The sequence below is a fragment of the Mustela erminea genome, chromosome X, assembly GCF_009829155.1.
Source record: "Mustela erminea isolate mMusErm1 chromosome X, mMusErm1.Pri, whole genome shotgun sequence".
Lineage (NCBI taxonomy): Eukaryota > Metazoa > Chordata > Mammalia > Carnivora > Mustelidae > Mustela > Mustela erminea.
In genome coordinates, this window is record NC_045635.1 from 97,943,464 (window position 1) to 97,957,849 (window position 14,386).

Here is a 14,386-nt window from a genome sequence, read left to right on the forward strand (position 1 = left end):
TTCATTGGTCTTTCTACTTGTTTTCTTTTGTCCGCCTATCCTACTGGAATGGACGCTCTAAGGAAAGAGGAAGTTGTCTGCCTTGTCTGCGCCATGTCTGAGGGGTGCAGTATACCACGTGGTGCAGAGTCCACTGAGGGCTGGCAAGAAATATCAAAAACCATGGGTAAGGTGAACAGAGCAAATGCTCTTGTAACGTGCTAGAGTTATAGCGCTACAAAATGGCAGCGGTAGGATTACAACTCGGGTTTGTTTCCACCTTCAAAGCCTTCAGAAAGGGTACAGACACAGGAAATAATAATGTGTTGACTACCTGTCATTTTCCAGGCCTTCTATAAGACCTCTGGTAGAAAAACAAGGTCCTGCCATTCAAGCATTAAATCTGTCATAAAAAAGAAACAAATAGGGGCGACTGGGTGACTCAGTCGGTTAAGCATCTGCCTTCAGCTCAGATCATGATCTCAGGGTCTTGGGATTGGGCCCCATATTGCACTCCCTGCTCAGTGGGGAGTCTGCTTCTCCCCCTCCCTGCTCATGCTCTATATCTCTCTCTCTTTCAAATAAATAAAATGTTAAAAAAAATTTTTTAAAGACAAACAAATAACTCATCTGTCCATTCATTCAATAAATATTTATTCAGACAAAAGACTAGAAAGAAGAAAGAATCCTGGCCCAAGGAGACGTGATTTCTTCTCACATTTGGTTTTCCATCAGAAACTACTGTAGGATTCAGTGATTCTGCTTCTGGACATTTATCTGAAGAAACACAAACACTAATTTGAAAAGGTATGTACCTGATATTCAGTGCAGCACTGTTTACAGACACAGAAACACCCTAACCGGCCATCATCAATGAAAGAATGGATAAGGAAAATCTGATTACAGGTAAATGCGTGCGTGCGCGCACACACACACACACACACACACACCATGGAATATTAATCAGGCATAAAAAAGTAGGAAATCTTGCCATTGGAACAACATGGATGGACCTTGATGGCATCATGCTACATCAGACAGAGAAGGCTAAATGCCTTATGATCTTACATATATGCAGCATCAAAAATGACAACCAGAACCACAATAAACTCATAGATAGAGAACATGTTGGCAACTGCCAAAGGAAGGGGCAGGAGTCTGGGCAAAATAGCTAAGGGGAGCCAAAGATACAAATTTCCAGTTATAAAATCACTAAGTCCTGATGATGCGATATACAGTGTGGTGACTATAGCTAACACTGTAGCTCACACTTGGAAGTTGTTAAGAGAGTAGATCTATGAAGTTCTCAACACGAGCTCCTTCAGCAACAGATACAGTACACTGGAACAATACAGAGGTCAGCATGGCCCCGTGCAAGGATGGTAGGCAAATTCATGAAGTGTTGCATTGTTTTTCATTTCTGTTCCCTTGGAGACCAGTCTTGTAAGCACGTGTGAAGCCATAAGACCCCCGCCCCCATGCCAGCACACTCTCAGCCTGGGGACCCACTCACACTAAACCCTCTTCCCATTACCCCTCCCAACCCACCTCCTTGGAGAGAAACTAGACATGGAAATGGGGAGGGGTCCTGGCCAGGAGAGGGCTCCTTTCCTATTCCTACTCATCAGGGAGTCTGCTTCTCCCTCTCCCTGCTTGTGTTCTCACTCTCTGTCGAATAAATAAATAAAAATATTTTTAAAAAGAAGAAATGCACATCAAACTTAACAAACATTTTAGTATCTATGCCTAGGATGTACCCTCCCCTCCCCTAAAGTTCGTGTTTCGATGGATCTGGATTGTGCATCTGGGCTTGATTAAAAGGTGTACAGCCAATATGAACTCACATCCAGGCTGGCACATCACTGGTCTACCGGAATACAGTATGATAATATAACATTTTAGAAGAACAAATGAAATGGGAATCAACACGACAAAAGGTACTCACAACAGAAGTTGACATTCAAGCTGGTTATGGAGAAAGTTGGGTTTTAGGTGCAGAGGAGAGAAAAAGACAGAGACACAGGAAAGATCAATTCAAGTACTAACTTCATTGAGAAAAACAGGAGTACAGATATTTACAAGTTTCCTTCAAATCCTAAACATGACACCACAAAAGACTACAGAGGTCACCTCGAGGTGTCCTTTTCAAACATCAGTGCACATACGAGTCATCTTGGGATCTTGTTAAATGAAGATTTGGATTCATTAAGCCTGGAGTGGAACCTGAGACTCAAGACCACACTTTAAGTAACGAGATTTTAGGGTTTTAGGGAAGAACAATGACATATCAAGATAATTATTAAAGTAGCAGCACACTGACCAACAAATACAGCCCAAAAGCAGACCAAAGATCATATCAATCCTTTCAAAGACCAAGAGCCGAGCTCTGACTGTGGGGCTGACCGGGTCCAAATCAACACAAATGGTGGTTTATAGCTTATCAGACCATTCAGCAGCCATCACTCTCTGTCTAAGGCCCTTTCCTTGGAAAGAAAGCAAATCTTATACCTCAAGACTTTAGGCCTCCCTAGGCTCACAGGAACCTTTCTCTCCTTCCTTTCTCCCCCTGAAAAGGGGCAGGAATGAGAGAGAAAATAGCTACTCCTTTGACACTGCATGATAGCCACCTTCCTTCTAATTCAAAATTATTCCAATTCAAAGGAGTCCAACTGTAGGAGAATTTCAGAAACACTCATTTTCTTTAAAAAAAAAAAAAAGATTTATTTATTTTAGAGAGGGAGAGAGAACTTGACCATGAGGGGCAGAGGGAGAGAGAGAAACCCAAGTGGACTCCATGCTAAGCATGGAGCCTGACATGGGGCTTGATCTCATGATGCTGAGATCACGATCCGAGCCAAAATCAAGAGTCAGAAGCTTAACCGACTGCGCCCCTCAGGCGCCCAAGAAATACTCATTCCTAATCATAGATCCTAACTGACAAATAATCTTAGTCTGCTATTACAGAGATTCCAAAGTGATACCGAAGGAGCAACGCTCAGGGCAATACATATTCAAAGTGATGAAGGTAAGGCACAAATGAAGACACACGACACCTTCAAAACCCGACTGAAGTACCATTTTCTTCAGTCAAGTTCACATGGGTGAAATAGCGAATTAGCACCGACATCCCAATTTAACTTGCATTGTTGTATTTAATCCTCCCAGCAATTCTAACATATTATTCGATCTGTCCTGGGGTTAAGATCACTGAAGAGATGTAACTGACTTACAAAGCTATACTTCTAGTAAATTCCCAGCTGGGATGGAAATCCAGACAGTCTGACTCCCCAGTGTTGTTTTCTTTCCATTTTACAGAACTGCTTTCCGTGAGTATGGAAAAAAAGATTTCCCAGTTCCTGATCCCAATTTACTGAACACAGGACATTTCCATCAAAGCGCTCAGTTCTCCCATAAATCACTTAAGGGTTTAATTTCCTAAGCTGAGGAAAGTGGCATGACCAAAAACAGCATTAACATTACCTGAGTATGGGGATGCCTGGGTGGCTCAGTTGGTTGGACGACTGCCTTCGGCTCAGGTCATGATCCCGGAGTCCCGGGATCGAGTCCTGCATCGGGCTCCCAGCTGCATGGGGAGTCTGCTTCTCCCTCTGACTTTCTCCTCACTCATGCTCTCTCTCACTGTTTCTCTCTCTCAAATAAATAAATGAATTCTTTAAAAAAAACACAAAACATTACCTGAGTATGAAGACATACCAATGGCTATCAGACACATGAAAAAATGTTCAGCATCACTAGCCATCAGGGAGATTCAAATTAAAACCACATTGAGATATCACCTTACACCAGTTAGAATGGCCAAAATGAGCAAGACAGGAAACAACGTGTGTTGGAGGGGATGTGGAGAAAGGGGAACCCTCTTACACTGTTGGTGGGAATGCAGGTTGGTGCAACCTCTTTGGAGAACAGTGTGGAGATTTCTCAAGAAATTAAAAATACAACTTCCCGGGGCGCCTGGGTGGCTCAGTGGATTAAGCCGCTGCCTTCGGCTCAGGTCATGATCTCAGTGTCCTGGGATCGAGCCCCGCATCGGGCTCTTTGTCCTGGGATCGAGCCCCACATCGGGCTCTTAGCTCAGCGGGAGCCTGCTTCTCTCTCTCTCTCTGCCTGACTCTCCGCCTACTTGTGATTTCTCTCTCTGTCAAATAAATAAATAAAATCTTTAAAAAAAAAAAAATACAACTTCCCTATGACCCTGCAATTGCACTACTGGGTATTTAACCCAAAGATACAGATGTAGTGAAAAGAAGGGCCATCTGTACCCCAATGTTCATAGCAGCAATAGCCATGGTCGCCAAACTTGGAAAGAACCAAGATGCCCTTCAACAGACAAATGGATAAGGAAGACGCGGTCCATATACACTATGGAGTATTATGCCTCCATCAGAAAGGACGAATACCCAAATTTTATATCAACATGGAAGGGACTGGAAGAGATTATGCTGAGTGAAATAAGTCAAGCAGAGAGAGTCAATTATCACATGGTTTCACTTATTTGTGGAGCATAAGGAATAACACGGAGGACATGGAGAGATGGAGAGGAGAAGGGAGGGGATAAACCATGAGAGACTGTGGACTCTGAAAAACAATCTGAGGGTTTTAAAGGGGCAGGGGGTGGGAGGTTGGGGGAGCCTGGTGGTGAATATTAAGGAGGGCATGGATTGCATGGAGCACTGAGTGTGGTGCATAAACAATGAATTCTGTTACGCTGAAAATAAATTAAATTTAAAAAAAAATTACCTGAGTACTTCTTAGAAAGGCAAATTTGAGGGACCCACCAGGGACCTCTTTCATGGGAGTCCCTGGCAAAACAAGCCATCTGGTGATTCTTCCTGATGTCAAGTTTGAGAACCACTGTTCTTTATCTACTTTATGTACACCCTCTTCAATTTAAAACCTAGCTGTGGGGGCGCCTGGATGGCTCATTGAGTTGTGTGGGCAAATGTTGATTTTGGATCCAGGGGTGTTCTCAGGATCATGGGATCAAGCCCTGCTAAGGGCTCCGCGTTCAGCGGAGAGTTGACTTTAGATTCTTTCCGTCTACCCCTCCCCCACCCACTGGCGAGCTCTAAAATAAATAAATTGTTAAAGAAAAAAAAAACTAGCTATAAATTAGGTCATTCTGCCAGACTGGTGGTTTAAAAGGGGTTTCTTGATTCAGTTGTTTCTCTTGATTAAAATCCAATAAGTGAACAAACTTAGAGATAGTCCTCTCGTGACCCCGCAATCAAGAGTCCCATGCTCTTCCAACTGAGTCAGCTGGGCGCCCCAAGATATATTTTCCAAAACTAAGATCAGCCTTTGTTGGAGAGTCTCTGTTCAATATAGTGGCTATCTGACTCACACAATCTCACAGAGTCCTTTGACCCCCTCACTCCCACAAAATCTCTAAAAGGTCATGAATCAACATTCCTTTGCATTGAAATGGGTGGAATCGGGGTGCCTGGTGGCTAAGTCAGTTAAGTATCAGACTCTTGGTTTCAGCTCAGGTCACAGTCACAGGGTTGTGAGATGGAGCCCTGCCTTGGCTCCCTGCTGGAGTGTGGAGGTCTGCTTGAGATTCTTGCTCTCCCTCTGGCTTGGCCCCGCCCCCGGCCTCACCCACCAACCCCACTCAGTCTTACTCGCTGTCTCTCAGGGAAAAAAAACTGTGTACAATATTTCACGTGACTGATTTAACCAAATAAAGACTTAATTTTTCTCATAGTACACCAGCCTACCTCTCAAACCAGAGAATAAAAATGCCCTCGTTTCTACCAACAAATTTCAACCACATGGCTTAGATTTCAAGGAAAAAGCAGCCCCCTTTTCCAACTTCTTATTCCTATCCTTAAAACAGAATGTCCAAGAAAACCAGGAACCAGAAGGGTCTTGTGACTAACCAGCCAGGTCCTCATTCCCATCTCTGTGCTCTTGCTTACTCACTTTCTGTCCTGGGAGTTCCCTCCTCCACCCTTCGATGGAAACCCCATTTGTCTACCAAGGCCCGTTTCAAACCCTATTCCTCCCACATTCAGGCAAATAGCATCACTCAGTCCCTCTTCAATAAAATGGGGATAGTGAGAAGCTGCTCCATAAATTGCTGTGTGGTCTCCATAGGAAAGCGACCTGGTTCATCATCGAAAATTCTCATCCTACATGACCCTCTTTCTTCTGTGGATGCCTAGAGCAATCAGAGGCCGTATCCCCACAATTGGTACCGTAATGTAACTGTCTTATATTGTGTACCGTGTGAGCCATCCGAGCCCAAAGCGTAGACAGACTCTACTTACAACCTTCTTCCTCTAAGAAAAGACCAGAGAAGGTCATGATCAGATCTAAATCTAAAATTCAATGGCCCAAAAGAGTGAAAGGCTCTGATACAAACACAGGAATTAAGATCCCCAGTAAGTGTGATTTCAGAAATTTATAGCAGCCAAAGTTCTGTACAGGATGGTTGTATTGGCATCACTGGACATTTCTCATTAAAAATAAGTCAGCAGAGTGGGTGAACATTTTTAATATGAACTAAAGATGATTCTAAACTATCCCTGTAATCAAAAGAACTTCCCTCACTTTCCTCTTAAATGCATAATTGGAATGGGAGAGAAACGATGAGGTCAGAGCTTGCTGCTAATCCTGGTTATTGACACAACTGCTGTGTAGCCCAACGTGAGAAGCAGTGACAGAGGGCATGACGTGATGCTCTCCAATGGGGAATACTTCCAACAATAGGTCCGCTGGTTGAGATATCACAGCTCTGTCTGCTACGTGCCCACTACTCCTTTCCTTACTGACTTCCATGGCATAGAAGTCCATCAGAAAACATGGCCGTCCAACAGCAAGCCACTGATCTGGTTTCCACGGAAGGCCTCCTCGAAAAGGAATTGAATGGTGCTGGAGTATAAAGGCTGGACATACTGTAGTGAACAGAGAGTAGGAGCTCTCTGGAATGCTGCCAATTTTCCTCAGGGCTGCTACGCTGTTCAAGCTATTGGAAGTCATCCTTTATCTCTGACTGAGGCAGAGACAGAGTGGAGTTCCATGAGGAGGAGTCAAATTGCCCAACTGAACATAAACTCTATTAGACATGGCAGACATGGCAGTATTTTGTTTGTGTTTTTTGAGCCTTGGGCTTTTATTTTTCTTTTAAAGATTTTACTTATTTATTTGAGAGAGACAGAGTATGAGGGGAGAGGGGCAGAGGGAGCAGCAGATTCTCCACTGAGCAGGGTGCCTCCCACAGGGCTCGATCCCAGGACCCAGAGATCATGACCTGAGCTGAAGGCAGATGCCTAATCCACTGAGCCACCAGGGCACCCTGAGTCTTGGAATTTTAGAAGAATCTAATGAAAGCTACAGATATCATCCAAGAAAGAACTTCCCACATGTGTGTATTTTCATATTCTGAAATTGATCAGTCGTTCCACCAAAGTCCTGAGGCTCATCTGTGTACCCCACGGTGAGTACCCCAACCCTAGGTCGACCTAGAGTACAGGAACTACTCTTTCTGATGATCCTTACACTAAACTCTCCTTAAATGCACGGTGCCATTTTCATCCCCATTAAGGAAGCAAAGGGATAGAAATAATTAATTTTGAGGTAGGAGTTCCTATATAATTGCTATCCATGTTTTCAGGTATTTTTAACGAGAAACTTGTGGGAATTCAACACACAAATTATGGAACCCACCTATCTGTATAACGACATCGAATTAAGAGACATGTTGGCAAACACTGTGACTACCCTCCAAGTGCCAATTCGTACTAATGCACCTATAGTGCCAGGTAATCTCTCAGATGATACAAGTTCAACATCAGGATAATGATTCATTCTTAGCATGAGGAGCTGTCAAACAGAAAAGATACCGTCATGCAACGAAACACACTTCAGCGCATCAAAGAGGTGTTTTCTGGTATTTCCACAGAACAGAGCATATTAACCCTCTACTGAACACTCAAGTGGGTTTGAGACATGTTCACGGGATAAAGAGTGATCTGCTCAAAGTCACTTCTTTTCTGAAGTACAATAACATTTTTGCTATGGCTATTCCCAAGGCACAGAGAAAATGTGGCTAGAGATGCTTTCTTCTTGGTGCTCTGTTACTTCTCTGGTAAAATATTTGTCCATAGTCATCTGGAGGTGCTGGGCTGGTCAGTCTGGAGAGAAAGTGACTCTTGATCTCAGGGTTCCAAGTCTGAACCCCATGATGGGCAGGGAGATTACTTGAAAGTGTTGGTTTTGGATTTTTTTTAAGACTTTATTTATTTGACAGGAGAGAGAGAGAGAGAGATGAGCAAGGTGAATTGAAGGACAAAGGGAGAAGCAGTCTCCCTGCTGAGCAGAGAGCCTGACATGGGTCTCAATCCTGGGACTCTGAGATCCTGACCTGAGCCAAAGGCAGATGCTTAATGGACAGGGCCACCCAGGCTTCCCCTAAAGCTTTTTTTTTTTTTAAAGGAATATAGATTATCAAGGATTGGGAAGAAGTTTTTCAATTCTACATGAATAGTTTGTTTGGGGGAATGTGCCCTGGATCTCAGTAAGATACTGGAGAAATAAAAGGAAAAGACTCCATTATTTTCCCTCTACAATAATCACAGGTTCCTGACCTCAAGTCTAGTAAACGTATTTGTGATTTCCAAGCATGTTAGATGGAACTGTTGACTCTTGCATAGACCCCCGCCTTTGCCATCTTATTTTACACTTCCTCCCCTAAAAGCAGCATCCCGTGGGGCTTTCTATAGTGGACTGTGGGAGGCAGAGACAGTTTTACAGTTCTGAGCCTCAATCTCAAGAAGGACCTCATCTCATCTCTTCCGTGTTCTGGCTCACCCTCCAGCACCAGGAGAAAAGCACGCCTGAAGTAAATGGCTAGTCCAAAGCCCCCAGAACAGAATTTCCAACTAATCAGTGACTAAGAGGCACAAAGCAGACATCCACAAAACCCACAATCACGTGAGCAAAACTGATGCATGGCTGCCACTAATTTCTGTTGTTGTTTGATATATATCAAGAGCTGACTCTCTGCTAGCCTTTAAAATGGTAGACGCACTGAAATCTCTGATTTTGCAATATCCCGTCTCGTAAACTATACATAGTTGACCCGTGAGCAATAGGGAGGAGGGGGCACACCCTACAGGCAGTTGAAAATCCACGGATGACATGTGACTCTCCCCAAAATATACCTGCGGATAGCCTAGTGTCATCTGGAAGCCCTACTGACAATAACATAAACAGCCAACTAACACATATATTGTATGTTATACATACAATTATCTACTGTATTCTCACAATGAAGTGAAGAAACGGTTCAGAGAATTGGAAGAGAACGTACCATTCAAAACTGTACTGTGAAAACTCTGCATATCAAGTGGACTTGTGGGGTGCCTGGGTGGCTCAGTTGGTTAAGCAGCTGCCTTTGGCTCAGGTTATGATCCCATGGTCCTGGGATCGAGCCCCATGTCCGGCTCTCTGCTTGGTCTGAATCTCCCTCTGCCTCTGTCCCTGCTCCTGTGCTCTATCTCTCACTCATTCTCACCCTCAAAATAAATAAATAACTTAAAAATAAATTAAAAATAAAGTGGACTTGTGTAGCTGAAATCTGTTTTGTTCAAGGGTCAACTGTACACCCTAAGACAAGGTGTATACTATACATATCTCACACACACACACACACACACACTGAACAAAAACATTGACTGCCTAGTTAGTGCCAGGCACTGTGACAGACACAGGGCATGCCATGGTGAGCAAGCTGTCCTCCCACGGCTTACTGGCCATTGGCTTGAGGTCCACAGTACGTCTTATCCCTCGTGTTATGACTGGAAGTGTGGTGGGGTGTCACATAATCAGGGCTAAGAATCATTTGGCTTTACTTCTTTATAAAGTAACTAATGAGATCCATTCCTAAGAGCGAATCATAATGACATTCCCCTAACAGTGCTTCTGTTTCCTGTCAAGAAAATACAATGTTTCACATTAGTACACTTTCCAGATTTAATTGAAGTTTGCACCTCAAACTCCGAAATCCGAACATTGGTGGGAAATTGTATTAACCCCTTCCCTGTCCTCTCAAACAGCACAGAATGCTATTTAACCTTTCTTCAATGACTCAAGGCCATCGACAAGACCCCCAGTTATTATGCTGAATGGTAATCCAGCTCTAGCTCTGTCTCCATATTCCTCTTCGTCCTTATCAGGTGGTCGAATCTATTTTTCTGTCACCCAAACCACCTATAATAGCCTTCCCTTCCCTACCTGTGTTCCACTAACTGCTGCATCTTAACCAGTAAACAAGCTTATTAAGAAGTACTAAAAAGAAGCTCAGGGGTGCCTGGGTGGCTCAGTCAGTTAAGCATCTGCCTTTAGCTCAGGTCATGCCCCACAGTGGGCTCCTTGTTCAGCGGGGAACCGGCTTCTCCCTCACCCCCCACCCGCCCACTCATGGTCTCTCTCCTGCTCTCTCTCTCTCTCAAAGAAAAGGAAAGGAGGGGTGCCTCGGTGGCTCAGTGGGTTAAAGCCTCTGCCTTCGGCTCAGGTCATGATCCCAGGGTCCTGGGATCGAGCCCAGCATCGGGCTCTCTGTTGGGCAGGGAGCCTGCTTCCTCCTCTCTCTCTGCCTGCCTCTGCCTACTTGTGATCTCTCTCTCTCTCAAATAAAAAAAAAGTAAAAGAAAGAAAGGAAAAAGGAAAAAAAGGAAAGGAAAGAAAAGAAGCTCAAAGACTCAGAGTGTGCTCCCCTGCTATTCTTATGTCAAGCACCGAGTTGCGGCACTGGGCTCTGGAACATTTGTTCCTGTCCATCATTCTTGCTAAGCAAATTCAAGGTTCAAGGCTAAGTATTCTAAAATACAGAGGCTACTGACTAAAAGTCTGGCCTCGCGGGGGTTCTGATGTACCTTATATTTTATTGCCTTTTAGAGATTTTGAAGTGTTTTTTATCCATATAATCATACTTAATAATCACAATACTATTCAAATAACCAGATGGAAAAGATCTCAGACCTAAATGGACTCTTGCCCCCGGGTGCAAGCAGAGGGCTTTCTGTTCTCTCCAAACACTTAGGAAAGATTATAAAAAGTCAACAGTTGGAGGCCCTAAGACCTTAAGCACCACGCGGCTCTAAGTAGTTTCTTTAAAGAATAAGCACCTGACATGAACTAGGATGTCAGGAATTCAGCTACGCTGGCTCCTGAGCAGAGAACAATGGGCGAACTCACAGTCTGGAGCAGAAGGAGAAGACGGATGAAAACTCTGCGCACACTGATTGAGCTTTAGAATTTCGCGAACAGTTCTACAGCACATGGTTTAACGAAGCAAATTAGACTGGACTATCCTATATGTTGCTTTACGTTTTAAAAGCCATATCCATCTTACTTTTTGTCTCCCAGAATCAAATTAGCATTTTGTCAGAAAGCTAAATTTACACGAAAGATTGACACGCTCATTCTCTTGGCATCACCAACTGTTACGGGGCTTCATTCCTGAGAGCAGAGCAGACGCAGTTAGGTCTGCCGTCCCCATTAGTTCTTCCTCTCACGTCCAACATAGTGCCCGAGACGAAAAGGCACTCAATAAATGTTTGATGAATCAATGAATTTGTAAACTCATCAGATTTGTAAATTATCTGCCTCATTTCTTCCAGTTATGGCTATTTGGGAATCAAAAAGAAAAAAAAATAGAACTAGATTTAATAAACCACCAGCCGATCATTTACCAAGCTATTTGGATTAACCACAACTTCCATTATTAACTGCCTTCTGTGTTAGGAAATGTCCAGAGGCAGCATGGAGAGAAAAAAACGGGCGCAGGAAGGGAAAGCAGCAATTATGCTGAAGTAGAATTAATTGTTCCAAATCCATCACCCTCACCTCCGGATCACATAATAACGGTTCCTGTGCGCCCTTTGACTCTACACCGCACAGCAGCACCGCAAACGGAATGCACTATGAACCGAAATCTTTTTGTTTCTCTCCATATACGGTCTGGGCACGTAGCCAGTAAATGGGTTCAAATGCCCTCACAGGACCATGTTCCAGCCAGCGGCTCCATTTGCCATACGTGGGATTGTGTGGACACGGTCCTGGGAGAAGGTCTCAGCTGTCAGGGAGGAGGCAGGGGTCTCGGCTATCTTGCTTTCATTCAGTCTGACAGTGTTTACTTATTTAGGATGGAAAAAGAAGTCATTTGAACTATTCCTTATGTCCCTCTGGAATCCACAGGGCTCTCTAATTGCAACAGGGAGACATTTACATATACTGTACATATTTAAATTCAGCAGCCCTATTGACAGAGTCTTCCAACAGCTGTTTAAACATCATTCATCCTGGGCCGCCTGGGTGGCTCAGTCAGTTAAGCGTCTGCATTCAGCTCAAGTCATGGTCTCGGTGTCCTGGGACGCAGCCCCACACAGGGCTTCTTGTTCAGTGGGGAGTTATTTGCTCCCTCTCCCTCGGACACTGCCCCCCACCCTCCGTGCGCTCTCTCTCGCTCACTCTATATCAAATAAATAAATAAAATCTCAGGGTACCTGGGTGGCTCAGTGGGTTAAGCATCTGCCTTTGGCTCAGATCATGATCCCAGAGTCCTGGGGTCCCCTCCCACGACAAGCTCCCTGCTCAGCAGAAGAATCTGCTTCTCCCTCTGCCTCTGCCTCTCCCCCTGCTCTCGCTCTGTCTCTCAAATAAATGCAAATCTTTTCAATAAACAGATAAATAAAAATCCCTAAAAAATAATAAAAAATAAATATCATTAGTCTTAAATTCAGTTATTTCCTGAAATCTTAAAACCATCTATCTTCTATTTGTTGTAGTTTATTAAAGAGATCACATGGTGAATTCCTTGAATAAGTATTTCTTGATTTCTGCTCCTTAGGATGAAGAAGTTTAGCAGGAGAAAAAGCAAAAAAGTGGTTTCTGATATTTTCCACTCTTCTCCCAAACTCACCCTTACCAAAAAAAGTATCACTTCACATTTGCATATATATCTTCCCAGTCAGAGTCCACGAACTTCCTAATATATCTAAAATATACTCACGATATACAATTATTCATAGGAAAATTTTTTGACTTTCTATGATGCTTGCTACTCCTGGTTTTTGTACTCAAATTTTCTATTCAGTTTCCTGCAGCATTTTAAAGGTCACTCCTCATACAGGCGTGGATAGCAGTGATCAATACAGAAATCAGTGATCATCTCTGCTGGGTATCAAGTGTGTACGTGATGTCTGTTTCATTTAGCAGACACACACAAGACAGATGTGAGAGTTAGTGAAATCTACCTAGATGCTTAATTGTTTCTAAAGCTTAAGGAAGCTTATTTAATGGGATATCATTTAATTAAAAAAATAAAACTACATCAATACACAGATGTATCAAAATACAAATAGTACCATAAACAATTAAATCAGGGGCTGCCTGAGTGACACAGTCCATTGGGCATCCAAGTCTTGGTTTCGACTCAGGTCATGATCTCAGAGTCTTCAGATTGAGCCCTGTGTGGGGCTTTCTGCAGAGTCTGCATAAGATTCTCTTTCCCCCTCCCACCCACACTCACTTGCTCACTCTAAAATAACTAAGTCTTGGGGTACCTGGGTGGCTCAGTGGTTGGGCCTCTGCCTTCAGCTCGGGCCTTGATCTCAGGGTCCTGGGATCGAGCCCCGCGTCAGGCTCTCTGCTCAGCGGGAAGCCTGCTTGCCCCATCCCCATCTGACTCTCTGCCTGTGATCTCTGTCAAATAAATAAATAAAATCTTTAAAAAAAATAAATAAAATAAAATAACTAAGTCTTAAAAAACAAATTAAACCAGGAACAATCATCCCCCTTCAAAAAGTATGAATTGCCAACTGTGAGCTATTGCACAGTCCTAAGAATTGTTGATACAAGAAGAAGACATAGTTTAACTACTATGGCTAATTACAAAATGTATTATAACTGTGCTTTTCACTTAATTTGTAGTCTCTTTTCACTAATAGAAGGGTAAGATCTTCTAGCATGAGTGTCTAAAGGCAGAGTTTTAGTAACAATTTTCATATAAAACTGAGGGACAGTCTGCGTAGTACTCTTCAAACATCTCAAGGTCATGAAAAACACCAACTAAGAAATTATATCAATAGAATCTAAGGAGACAGGAAAACTCAATATGATAGGATATCCTCGACTGGATCCTGGAATACAAAGACAACATTAACGGAAAAACTAGGGAAATTCAAGTGAAGTCTGGAGTAAAATTAATAGCGTTGAGACAATGTTGTCTTAGTTTTGACAAATGCACAAAGTAACATGCATTTGTGGAAGCTGGATGGAGGGTATAGAAAAATTCTCTGTGTCATCTTCACAACTGTTCTGTAACCAAGACATTATTCAAACATAAAAAGTTTACTTTAAAAATGACAAAGGTGGGACTCTT

The 14,386-nt window shown here is 43.2% G+C and overlaps 1 pseudogene; it reads left to right on the forward strand.

The window, feature by feature from the left end:
* The first annotated feature begins 1,295 nt into the window (after positions 1-1,295).
* On the forward strand, positions 1,296-1,393 carry LOC116583817 (annotated as a pseudogene).
* Positions 1,394-14,386: the final 12,993 nt, after the last annotated feature.